Source organism: Chrysemys picta, chromosome 2 (assembly GCF_011386835.1).
Source record: "Chrysemys picta bellii isolate R12L10 chromosome 2, ASM1138683v2, whole genome shotgun sequence".
NCBI lineage: Eukaryota > Metazoa > Chordata > Testudines > Emydidae > Chrysemys > Chrysemys picta.
The window spans coordinates 283,793,497-283,807,112 of NC_088792.1; the positions used below are offsets into that span (position 1 = coordinate 283,793,497).

Below are 13,616 nucleotides of genomic sequence, written 5' to 3' on the forward strand. Positions count from 1 at the left end.
AATTTTTGGAAACCAACAGACAATAGCCAATGAATACAGTGCAAGCACTAACAAATATGTGGTCAGGAACAATCTTGCATTGGCCAGAGATGGACTAGATAACCAAACAGGCCCCCTCCATCTCCAACAAGCAACCTTCCCATTCACCCAACCTCTGCAAGGCAAGTCGCCTACTGCTAATAACAAGGTGGCCAAAAAAACCTGAGTGCCTAAAGTTAAAGCAATGAAACCCATATTTAGACAGCACTTTGGCCTGATTTTGACTATGATTGCTCAGTGAGTCTGAAAAAAAAATTACCTCACCCATTTTATGTAAGTACCTCACCTCCTTGAACTTACGCATTATGCAGGGCAGGCAGGCGGGACCCCAGGCTTGTGTTCCCTGTAAGCTAACAAGGTCTCTGTGTCATACACACAGAAACTCTGTGTGTGTGTGTGTGTGTGTCTCTCTCTCTCACACACACACACACACACACACACACACTCTCTCTTTCACTCTCACCTCCCAACACATACTTGTATTATTGTTGTTACTTCTTGGTACTTCCTGCAATGCACATATATTCTCTAAAAAAAGAACAGGAGTACTTGTGGCACCTTAGAGACTAACAAATTTATTAGAGCATAAGCTTTCGTGGACTACAGCCCAGTGCCACAAGTACTCCTGTTCTTTTTGCGGATACAGGCTAACACGGCTGCTACTCTGAAACCTGTCATATATTCTCTGTAATTTTATTCTTTCAAAGTGTATTTTGTGTTTTGACTGGTCTCTGCATTTCATAATTTTTATTTCTCTCTTACACTTACATTTACTTCTTTGAGTTGTGAGTTCTAAAATGCCTAACCTGTCCTGGCTGGAGTAATTATCCCTATGATAACTTTTTAAAAATATATATTAGATCTAGGTTTTTTGTTTCTACTGGTGGCGCACATCTGCACATATCTCGGTGCACATAATAAAATTTATTCCGCACATGGATGGAAAAAATTAGAGGGAACATAGACATGGGGCTGGAAACCGCAGCCAGGAGCAGATCCCCAGGCACGGGGCAGGCAGACGGCACCCCTTGGTGCAGGCAAGCAGCCAAGGCTGGGGCCAGGAGAGGAAGTGGGCAGCGCTCCCTGTCCGCCCCCTGTAGGGGCTGGTCTGGGCTCCAGCCACGCCACCCCAAACATTTCTCCACACCCCACAGCGCGGTGCACCGCACAGATTGAAAACCTCTGGTCTAGGCATTTTTGCAACATCCTTCTATTCACTGCATTCTACATTAATAAATTCAGTGAGGTCCTTCCCACTATACTCAGTACCTTGCCAGCTGTCATTCAAGTCTATCAACACCAGAAACCCGCTAGGATTAGTAAAAATCACTTGTGTTTATCACTTTAAACTTATCCTGCTAATGAACTAGGTCAAGCTGAAAATCTCAGTTTACATTATCAGCCATCATGATGTTAAGATAAACAAGCAGTGGATGAATCAAGTTGTTTCCAGTTAACTTTGGATCACAGGAATTGCCATACAGTATCTGAGCGGACCATCTACTCCAGTATCTCGTCGGACAGTGGACAGTACTATCTCATTCAGACAGCAGTACAAGAAATCCTGTGATGAACAATTATGGAAGAACTTTACTCCTGGGGGAATTCTGCGCCAAAATATTAAAAACTCTGTGCATATTTTAAAATTCCCCAAAATTCTGCATATTTTATTTGTCAAAATAACACAATATAATCATGCCAATTTCAATTATTTTGGTAATTTATTTCAAAAATACCTATCAGCAAGTATGTCTGTAACAAAACAGAGGACAAAAAAGATTCAGAAAATGTTTTTTGACCAATAGATTATTTACTAGGCATATTAATACAGAACTCAGAGTAATGATTCAATACAGAAACAGATTTCCCGCACTGCTTCTTGGGGGAGTCAGGGGTAAGGGAGGAGCTGAGGGAGAGGGAAGTAACTGCTGGGCTGGAGCCTGGGAGTGAACCTGGAGGGTGGTTGGGTTTGGGTGGGAGAAGTATGGAACAGTTGGGGGGGGGGAGGGGAGGGAGTGGCTTTATGGGGGGAGGGATAGCTCAGTGGTTTGAGCATTGGCCTGCTAAACCCAGGCTTGTGAGTTCAATCCTTGAGGGGGCCCCTTAGGGATCTGGGGCAAAATCAGTACTTGGTCCTGCTAGTGAAGGCAGGGGGCTGGACTCAATGACCTTTCAAGGTCCCTTCCAGTTCTAGAAGATAGGATATCTCCATTATTATTATTTGTTGGGGAGCCTCTACCATGCAGACCCTGGATGACCTCTAACCTCTCCTATTCAACAAGGCACATCTGTCAGCCAAACTGTGCTAGCCCTGAACACACAAATAAGTAAAAGACAGCCCCTAGAAACAAAGCTTTCATTCTGCAGTTTATGGGAAGCAAAGGGAAAAATGTATCTACAGATTTTAAGACCATTACAAAAAAATCAAGACTTCTGCAGTGTGTACACTAAGCTGAAAATTCATCAAACTTTCCAAATAAAGCTCTGTGCAACACTACTCATAATACTCAGGTATTAAGAATGCAGCTATAATGATTTATTTATCTCACACAGCAGCAGGACTTCGCACAAAACCACAAGGGACCCAATGCAATGACAATCTTCTCCGTTAATCCAGGAACTATATTTTATTGAATACTTAAAATGTGGTTACATGTTAACAAAATGACATCACTCCATGAGGTTCTATAAATTATTCTTTCTCCGTATTTCCCTACCTGGGAGGCTGAATGAAGTGCTTTGAGATCCCTGAATAAAAGGCATGAGAGAAGTGTAAAGGATTGTTCAAATACCAAGCTCTGGTTACAACTCAAAAGATTTTTTTTTTCTAACTGCTAGATCTACAAACTCCATCTAAGATCTGACCATGCAGCCCAGCCTTTTAAGCCTCACCTGCACCAAGGAAATTTTACAAACACTGCCCACCATTAACACTGGGTCTGCTTTTAGAAATGATACCTTCCTGTAGACAAGCTGTCCCATGCATTTTAAGCACCATGCCAATGAGATGTGCTCTGATAAAAACACTAGTGGATGCAAACCGCAGCTAGCAACAGCGGAAAACTTTTCACAAGAATTCCCTTTTCCCTTAAATCATTACCAGTAGCAAAGATTTGAAGGTTGGAACTCAGCTGACAATTCTGTGAGTGACACATGAGCAAAATAGACTTCAGGTCACTCGCCCACAATGGTAGTGGCTCTGCAGAGCTAACTAGTAAGAAAACATGTTTTTGTGTTGTGAAGTGAGCAGATGTGAGTCAAGTTACACTGAGTAAGGACTTACACCATTCTCTGACCACAGCTACAATTTGAAGAGGAAATAAACATGTACAAGTGAAATCATCATGCACTAACATATGCAGGATAACAGACTGTCATATACTGCAAATCATCTATTATAAATACCTGTTAGCAGTGATTTTTAAAGCCGTCTAGGGGATTCAGACCCAGGGAGAGGTTTTCTAAGGCACAGATGGAGGTTAGGTGCCTAACCCTTATTTGTACCTTTGAATACATCCTCTATTATGGTACAAATTTCAGTGGAAGTTGTGCATCTACATCCCCTACGTGGCTTTGGAAAAAATGTCACTCTTTAGGTCTATACAAGTGAATATTGCAAGGTTGGAAAAAGCCAGAACACCATGAAGCAGGCGTACAGTTAATATAGTTTGAGGGTAATAACTGGTCATCCTATAGATGAAGTCACCAAATTGTGGGGCGCACCCCCCTGATGGGGGCATGGAGGAAAGTTTGGGGGGGCACAGCTGGGCCCAGGCCAGTCTCCATTGGGGGTGGGGAGGCAGCGCCATCCAGCCCAGCCGTGGCCCCAGCTCCCAGTCCTACCCCCAGACTCATCCCCTGACAGTGGCCTGGCAGCGGCTCCACACTCGCCCTACCCCCAGACTCGGCCCCTGACTGTGACTCCATTCCCGGCCCCAGATCCACCCCCCAAGCTGCGGCCCCAGCCTCAGCCCCTATTCACATCCCCCACTCCCCAGGAGCTACAGCCCACTCCCAGTGGCACAGGGGGAGCGGAGAGGGGCAAGGGGAAGCATGACTTTGAAAAGTTTGGGGACCACTGGCCTATCGCATCTTCCATCAGAGGATCTGTGAGTATCTTCTGATTAATGTTGAATGCCCTTGTGAAGCAGGTAAGCACTATTTACATTCTACAGGTGAAGAAACTGAGACTAGCGTTACATGACTTGACCAAGGTCAAAGACAAAGTCAGAATCAAAGCTGGGATTAGAATCCAAGTTCCTTACACAGGCTCATATACTTTAGCCACCGGTTCATTACGCCTCCGTTAGCGGACAGCAAGGTTTTGTTTTTCTTTTTTCCTTTAATTTAAAGCATGGAGGGGATGCTGACAATTAATTTTAATTTCTACTCACTAGTCTCAGAATTCTTTGGACACGTCAAAGCAGTGGATAAAGGAGAACCAGTTGATAATTTATTTATACTTTCAAAAGGCCTGGCATCAAGAAGCTATTAAAAAAGCTAAGTAGTTATGGGGCAAGACGCAAAGTATTATTATGGACAAAACCTTGCTCAGAGACAGAAAGCAAAAAGTAGGATGAAATGGTCAATTGTCATCATGGCAAAATATCAACAGCATGGGTCTGTTCTAGGTCCCGTGTTATTTAATGTATTTATTAATGAACCGGAGATGGGGGAGAGTAGTGAGATAGCAACATTTGCAGATGACAAAGTTATTTAGGTTAGTCTGAACCTAAAAAGACAGTGAGGGATTTTAGAGAGACCTAAATAAGCTAGGAGAATGGGCAAGATGATGGCAAAAAAATTCACTGTCAATAAATGCAAAGTACTGTACCTGGGGATGGGAGGGAACAAATCACTTCTACTCCTTACAGGGTCTAAATTAAACTTAAGGAAGGGACCTAGGCGTCACTATAAGCAACTCATAGAAAGACCTCTGCCGAACATGTAGGTGCTGTCAAGATGTTTGGATGCACTAGGAATGAGACTGTGAATAATGCAGACAATATTCTGATGCCTTTATATAAATCAATGGGGTGGCCTCAGCTGGAATACTGTGTGCAGTACATGTCACCCCACCTCAAAAAGGATATTGCAGAACTAGGGGGCGAGGGGTCCAGAGAAGAGTGGTAAGAATGATCAAGGGCCTGGAAAAATAAACTCCATTGAAGAGATATGGAAAACATTAGGATTGTTATCTTAGAGAGAAGATGATTGAGAGGGGACATGGGAGAAGTCTAATAAGACAAGAACAAGGGAACACTCAATTTAATTAAAAGGTGAGAAAATCAAAACCAATAAAAGGAAATACTTTTTTGCACAACTGTTATTAAACTGTGGAACTCAATGCCACAGGACACTGTTGAAGCCAAGACCTTAACAGGATTCGAAACGGGACTGGACTGTTCCATCTACTTAAAGAATATCCAGAATTGTAATTAATTGTAACAAATGTTGGAAGGAATATTAAACCTTGTGTTTCAGGGCTCAAGCCAGTTTCCAACTATTAGAGAAGTGGATGAGACCTCATGTGGACAGCAGATTATCCCTCATCTACCTACAGTGGGATTCTTGCATCTTCTTCTGAAACATCTGGTGCTGGCCCCCGCCAGAGACAGGATACTGGACTAGATGGACCTTGGGTCTGATCCAGTCTGACAATTCCTATGTCCTCATAATTACAAATCTCACTGTCCCACACAGAGAAAGTAAGACGCCAATCCACTCCTGATCACCCTATGTAACTACAATTCTATATTTTATTATAATGACAATGTTTTGTGCTTGAGACATTTGCCCATATGATTTGTTAAGTACATATCTTTAGGCTTGGCAGAATTCGACTTTTTTTTATAATTTTGATAGATAATATTGATGTTCACTTTTAAGCATTTTTTTTATTTTTATCTATTTAAATTTTCACAGTTCCGGGAAATTATGGAGGGAGGTCAGACAAAAATTATTTAATGACAGTAGACATTGAGATTCAAAAAGTTAAAGCTTAACTGTTAAAACACAAATTGTCAACATCACATGTCAAAATATACAAAGTAAATATCCTTAAATCAAATGCTAATAAGTTCTCAAGCAGCATTTTTCTTACTTTACCTATCTATACATTTCAATTATTATAGATATTTGGTCAGTGTGTGTAAGGTGAAATCGACGTTTACTGACATTTACCAATAAAAATCCAATCCTTCCTAGACTACAGATACTAAATAAGTATTGAGACTGAGGAATACAAAGTCAGGCTGCACATTTGAGTTACTCTTGCCTGCATTATCACTTCAATGCTTAAAAAAAAAAAAAAAGCTGTCATCTTCTCTGCTAGCAAACTTAGGTGGGATGAGTAAGTGGTTATTACAGGCAAAAGTTTGTGTAGCTGCTGATGTACTTGAGACGGGAGTAAAAACGTAGTTTACATCAGATAGGAAATTCTACCTCTCCATTCCTCCCGACAATTGACTAATTTTCATAACATTTCAAGTTGCCTTTCTGCAAACTTATCTTTTACCGTTCTGGTGAAACAACTAAGCAACTGTAAATTCTTGCGGATTGGTAAATGTCACAAGCACAGTTCAGCTGTTCTTGAAAGATTCTTTCATAAACATTTAAAAGGACAATTAATCAAATTCAGTGCTATGTGCTAAAGGTCTGCCGCTGAGCCTGGTTGTGTAACAGAATGCCCCAAATTATCTGTTGGATGGAGGTTGTGATCCAATTTCCTCTCTGCATTTGGGGCGGTAGAAGGGGGTGAAAAAGAAAAAAAAAGAAAACTAGTTTCAAATCAATCCAGAGGCAGCCGTGCTATAAGAGACTGTAAATTATTTTTTTGAACAACAGAAAGCCCCAAAATAAATCCTAAACTGCCTCCATTGTGGTGGAATGAGCAGGAGTAAATGTTCAGACCAGAGGATGCCCATGTATTTGGAAAGGCGTGGAAGAAGTAAATCTCTGTTCATGTTCTCTGATAACTCAGCCAAATAGCCTCCAAAAAAACAACAACAACAACAACAACAATGGAAGAGCCAAAATTTCTTGAAGTTCGCACTCTAAAGAGGTGCTGAAAAAGGCCAGGAGAGAGCTTTACTACCAGCAAACAGCTTACCATGTATTGAAGACCTCCTTTGTTAACTGACAAGCATTGGGAAGGACACAGCCTGCTCAACCCATGTTCCAGAATATGGTAGTAGATGTTGAAAGTGGTTGGAATCAGGTGTCCTTCTGCATGCCTGCCAGTTGCATGCTCATTCCACCATTATGGAGGCAATTTAGGATTTATTTTCGGACTTTCTGTTCAAAAAATAATTTTCAGTCTCTTATAGCACGACTGCCTCCAGGCTGATTTGAAGCAGGGTTTTTGTTTGTTTGTTTTGTTTTGTTCTTTTTCACCCTGTCCCAACCTCCCAAATGCAGAGAGGAAATTGGATCACAACCTCCATCCAACAGATAATTTGGAGCATTCTGTTACACAGACCAGGTTCAGCAGCAGACCTTTAGCACATAGCACTGCATTTGATTAATTGTTCTTTTAAATGTTTATGAAGGAATCTTACAAGAATCTTACAAGCTGAACTGTGCTTGTGACATTTACCAAACCACAAGAATTTACAGTCGCTTAGCTGTTTCACCAGAACTGAAAAAGATACGTATGCAAAAAGGAAACTTGAAATGTTACAAACATTAATGAATTGTCGGGAGATACGGAGTGGTAGAATTTCTTCATTTCTTCTGCAACTGGCAGCCATGGGGAAGGACATACCCTGCTCATTTCCCATTCCAGAATAGGGCAGCAGATGTTGAAAGTCATTGGACTTCAGTCATTAGCTGAAGTTAACCAATGACTGCTTTCTCCTCCCCTCCAGCTAGTCCCAATAGCTGATGAGCTCCTTCCAGTCACTGCAGGTGACGTGGAAATGGTGAAGCTTAAAAAAGATTTATATATATCTCTCTAGAAAGGGATATATAATCAATGACCAGAGCTAATTTTATTTTATAGAGCCATGCCCTCGATCCATTTCCTCTACTGCATCCAAACCCGTCAAAGATGTTAACGACAGTCACGCAAACAGATCTTGCCGGTATGGCCTTTAAGAGCTTGGGCCTTTACCATTAACTGAAGTGCAAACCTCAGAGGTTGGAAGAACACACTGTGCAGGGAATTAGTAACATAATACGTAATCATTCACCTCTAGGTCATCAATTCATGTCCATCCCTGATCAGGAGAGACTAAACACAGTTCAATGTCTGGTGATGACAAGCGTACAGTTAGCATCAGTCTAGCAGACAAGTGTCCAGATCACACATCACTGCAATCATCATTAACTGGCACCTTTGTTGAAATTCTCATCAAAGGCCAAGGGAAAGAATGGGTATGAAAACTCTCATTCTAGAGATGGTCTTTCCAGGCTGGGGTTGGAGCACATTGTCTGAGCAGTGCGAGGCATCTTTCCCATGCTGAGGTAACTTTCTATGATGTTCCTATTCTGTGAATACAGCTGGTCAAAAAGTTTTGAATTTTCCAACAACAAAAGATTCAGAATTCCCCTGTCCCCATTCTTCAAGCAGTGCTAGCTCTAGATTTCAGCCTTGAAGAATGACCATCTGGGACTTTCTTTCAGCACTAAATTCACTTGCATGAAAAGATCCATAATTTACTACAGTATGTACTGCTAACACAACCACTGAGAACATTGCTAGAGCACTGCATTCCATTTAGACTACCAGATGGTAATAAAGATATCGATAAACTGAAGACAATAGAAAGGCACCAAAAATATTTTTATCTACAAAGTAAAGGACAGAAGAAGCCAAGAACTCCTACTTACTCAACTACAGATCCCCAGATGAAGATCCCATGGACTTCTTAGGAGGAACTAACAGACCTGCCATCCCTACGTCATTCCTCAGAGTCCTTTAAGGCTTTTTGCCGCTCTTCAGTGAATTGTCTGACATTTTTTTGGTATTGAGAGCCCAAGAACTGTACACTATATTTCAAGGGTGGTCGCACCAGAGCTGTACAACAAAAAAGACCACCAGCTCCTTGGTTCACATAATGATGCATCTCCATGTAAAGAGCATCTGGAGAAAGCTAATGATTCCAACAAAGCAACCATATTAAGGGAGGATACAACCTTATACATGTTTGCTTTGGGCCCCAATGCACCTCAGCCCCTCTATTCTCTACATGTGGCACATTATAGTCTAGAGTCTCCTGCGGGTTGTAATACTTTGATTTCATTTTGGTTGCTGGGTTAGTGTGCAGGTGCTGGGTGGTAAGAGTAGGCTGTGATATACAGGAGGTCAGACAAGATGATTTATTGGTCTCTTCTGGCCTTGAACCCTATGACTCTATGACATTTTAGAAGGATTCAAAGATATTTAACCCCAACCATAGTTCCATCATTTCAGAGCCTGTAAATACTTTACTGTTCACTTGCCTACTAGCTGATACCTGAGAATCCATTGCCCCCTCCCTTTCTAGAGTTAACACCATGTCTGCTGAACTACAATATGAAATACTCAAATGCAACATGAAAAAAAGCCAATCACATTTTCAGCCTTCATGCAGATTCATGAGAACAAGATGTGTCATCAGCACTGCTCCTCCATGTAAAACCCCAGAGGCCAGCACATCTCCCCATAAAAAACTTCTCTGTATTTGAGATACTGGACTACATGGTAAAAGAGTCTGCTCCTTTGGTTTCTAGTTTTATCTGAGAACTTGACTCCAAGAGCTCCCAGAACTCCCATCGAGGGGTGCAGGTTGTTACCAGGGGGGAGGGATAGCTCAGTGGTTTGAGCATTGGCCTGCTTAAACCCAGGGTTGTGAGTACAATCCTTGAGGGAGCCACTTAGGGATCTGGGGCAAAATCAGTACTTGGTCCTGCTAGTGAAGGCAGGGGGCTGGACTCAATGACCTTTCAGGGTCCCTTCCAGTTCTAGGCAATAGGATATCTCCATATATTATTATACATTATTAATTTAATGGTGACATAAGAAAGGAAGAGGCTTTGAGACTAACCTTTTGGTGACTATTATTGTCCAACAGAAAGAGACTCTGTACTCCCACCCTCATTGACTCCCACTGAAGTCAGTGCAACCAAGGGGTTGCCTGTGATAGCAGCAGACTGGACTCAATGACCCACGAGGTCCCATCTAGTCCTAGGTCCCAATGTCCCATTGGTACTACTCTTGCACACATAATTAAGGAACTTGCTGTACTGAAGCTCTGATTTCTTAATAGAAGTGTCACTTTAAAAAAAAAAAAAAAAAAAGCAGCTAAAGTTAGGAGCAACTTCTTAAGAAGAGGTAGGGAGAATACCAGCCATTAAGATTAAAGGGATAGATGGAAAGGAAAACTAAACTTAAATCTCACCCACTCATCTCATCCAGGAGCATCAATATTACAAGCTCACACAAACCTCTGGCTGAGGCCTCACCCACTTCCTCTTGAAAAGCTTGGTAACATGTCAGACATATCTTCTCAAACATGCTCTGCAAATAAACCCACTGCTTTCCAGATGGAGCAGGATTAATCATAGATTCAAATCAATACTCTAAACGAAAAGTACTTGGCACATGAAGTCCATTGAAACTCTACGGCGGGAACTTTAAGGGGAGGAATAAAATATGCCACACTTCATATCAGGAAAAATAAATGTTCTCCTAGAGTGTTAGAGACTTCTAAGGACATTTCTAAATGCTGCTATACAATACAGTCTGCCCTTCAAACCTATCTTCTTGTTTTCAAAAGCCTCCATTAAGTTACCACTAGTTAGTTCATGGACTTTCCCTCCCTAGCTGGTACAAGAACCTTCCTGGAACATTATTACCCTTTCAAACATCACCCTGTTCTGCCATTAGAAGGACTCACATGCAATTCAAGAAAATAAAGGACAATGATATGAAAAACACAAGCGCATGCTTTTCTAAAGTAATATCAGAGTTCGTATCTCAGGGTGTGAGCAGTCGTTTAACAACCAATTGGAAAATGTTATCTGATCCAGTGCTTCCAAGTAGCTCCTGACTGGGCACGGGTCACAGGGCATTATGGCGCCAAATAACAGACATCTCTTACCGTATCAGATGGTTGTCTGCTCTACCTGCCTGAACCTTCTCATTGCCTCTTCTTCCATCAAACTAATATGTGTGGAAGGGACTATGCAAAATACAGTTGTATTGCATTATCCAAAATACACTCGTACACCAGAAGAAGTTGCAATGGCATCTGGCAGTCAGTTCACTGAATCAATATATGGTAGCTTTTGGATCCGGTGAAGTGGAGAGTCGCACACATTCAGAGATAAAGGTGTGAAAGTTCCATACGACTGAAGCGGTTGCTGTGCATGGAATGGAAGGCAGTTTCTAATATTAGGATATAATTCTGCTGTAATTTTCTTAGAATGCTTTCAATCTTCAAAGCACTTTACAAACATTTAATTAATCCTCTTTAATCCCTGTGAGGCAGCTGACTATTGTCACCTCCATTTTAATGGCAAGAAAATGTTCAGTGATTTAACACACGACCACAAAGACACACCATGTCAGAATCAGGTTTAGGATATCAGAGTTTCTACTACCTAGTCCTCTAAGACTCCACCCTTCTCTTGCAATAAGCCAGATCTCTTTCTATCCCAGGACATACCCTTAGAAGAAACTAGATGTTTCCATCTCAATGGACTTTTTTTCCCCTTGCAAGTGGTGTTGTTTTTAAAACAGTAATACAAGGATATCTGTAACTATTATTTATTCAATCTATAGAACCAAAAGTTTGCCACGTTGCTTTACAGCTGAGTAAAATGCAAGGTCCCTGTCTCCAACCTAAACAGAATGGAAAATGAGGATGGGATGCATCAATAAGCAAGTCAAGCGATGATGTCTAACTGGCCTCTTGACAGTTCCATGGTTTTCATTATTGTGTTATTCCTTAGAATAGAGAAGGAGGAGCCAATGTAGAAATTAAGGCCCCAAAATTATGAATTATTGCTATTCAAGAATTTCCAAGGTGTCAAAGCTGTTTAGAAAAGACAGGACAGAGGGCTGAGAGAAAAAAAAAATCAAGGTCTAACAGCTAAATTTCTTCAATAGTCAGCAAAGAGTCCTGTGGCACCTTATAGACTAACAGATGTATAGGAGCATGAGCCATGCATCCGAAGATGTGGGTATTCACCCACGAAAGCTCATGTTCCTATACGTCTGTTAGTCTATAAGGTGCCACAGGACTCTTTGCTGCTTTTACAGATCCAGACTAACACGGCTCCCCCTCTGATACTTCAACAGTCAGGAAATTCAGAGTGTACTGCCTGTGCAGCTAAAGAGGCACCCCTTTTTTCCCTGGCTGTGAAAAATTAAATTCTATCAAACACTAAGGTATTATATGATGTGTCAGATACAGCAGGCACATAGGGAACTTGATGAAATATAATGATTAAATGAAGTTATATGTATAAAAGGGAAGTTGAGTATAAGTGATATAACTTTGGGCAAAATATTGTAAACTTTAATGATGGGGTTTACCTCTTGGGAAATCTTGTTGAGGGGGAAAAAGGGGCTGTGTTCATATTGATTTCTTTTAGTTTAGTCAAGTGAAGGAGTAAGGCTAATATCTGCAATCAAGCATGCTTATGTCATCAAGTTAGTGAAATACACCTGTGCCAAAAGAAGCAGTCAATAAAAGGAACTTAAACCAAATACTGTGTTTACAAGGACACCTGATCACAGAGTGAAATAATCAGAAATGTAACTGAGCAATAATGCCCAGATTCAGCTCAGCCATACACACCAAGGTCCCACCATTGTTGTTAAAACAAGGAGACCAGGAATGGAAAATACCTGGAATGTTTCAGCCTGCTGGATAACAACAGTTCTTGAAGTGATTTTGCGTTGTATGAAGGATTGTTAAAAGAAATTTAAAGAGGGAGGGACTTTGTATAAATTATATGAATTTTAAACTAGACATTTCAGCAGCTAGCAGGAGTTTGGAAGGAGAAACGGCAACTTGAGCAAGAAGAACTGCAAATTTGGCCAAGGGATGCACCCCAGTGGAGGCCCACTGAAAGCAACTTGGAGAGGTAAGTTGCTGACCAGAACTTGCACAGTGGCTGGTTTGCTATGCCCCAAGATGGTTGCACCAACAGGTATGGCCTAATTTATCTTATGCAAGCTGGTGTGACAAGATGCGTTGCACGAAGATGGGAAAATATCAGCCCCAGTTGCAAGAACTCAAATGGTGACATCTCATTCCCTGACTGGATGGTGAGAGCAGACAACCTAACTTCCAAGGAGAGAGGTGGGGGGAAAACATAACTGGCTTCAAGACTGAGCTTGATACGTTTATAGAGGAGATGGTTTGAGCATTGGCCTGCTAAACCCCGGGTTGTGAGTTCAATCCTTGAGGAGGCCACCTAGGGATCTGGGGCAAAAATCAGTACTTGGTCCTGCTAGTGAAGGCAGGGGGCTGGACTCTATGATCTTTCAAGGTCCTTTCCAGTTCTATGAAATAGGTATGTCTCCATATATTATTATTATTTATTACAATGGCATGTAGCTGATCTGCAGCTGCTAGCAGCAA

General features: G+C 41.5%; 1 protein-coding gene across 19 annotated transcripts in view; it reads right to left on the reverse strand.

The window, feature by feature from the left end:
- TSNARE1 (t-SNARE domain containing 1) overlaps positions 1 to 13,616 on the reverse strand; it is a 702,049-nt gene that overhangs the window by 641,714 nt on the left and 46,719 nt on the right. For 2 of the 19 annotated variants that reach the window (XM_065586317.1, XM_065586303.1), the window contains exon 2: positions 11,124 to 11,385. The exons of the other annotated variants lie outside the window; for them this stretch is intronic. The gene's annotated coding sequence lies outside the window, so the exon portion shown is untranslated. The remainder of the gene's footprint in view (positions 1 to 11,123; positions 11,386 to 13,616) is intronic. 19 annotated transcript variants of the gene reach the window in all.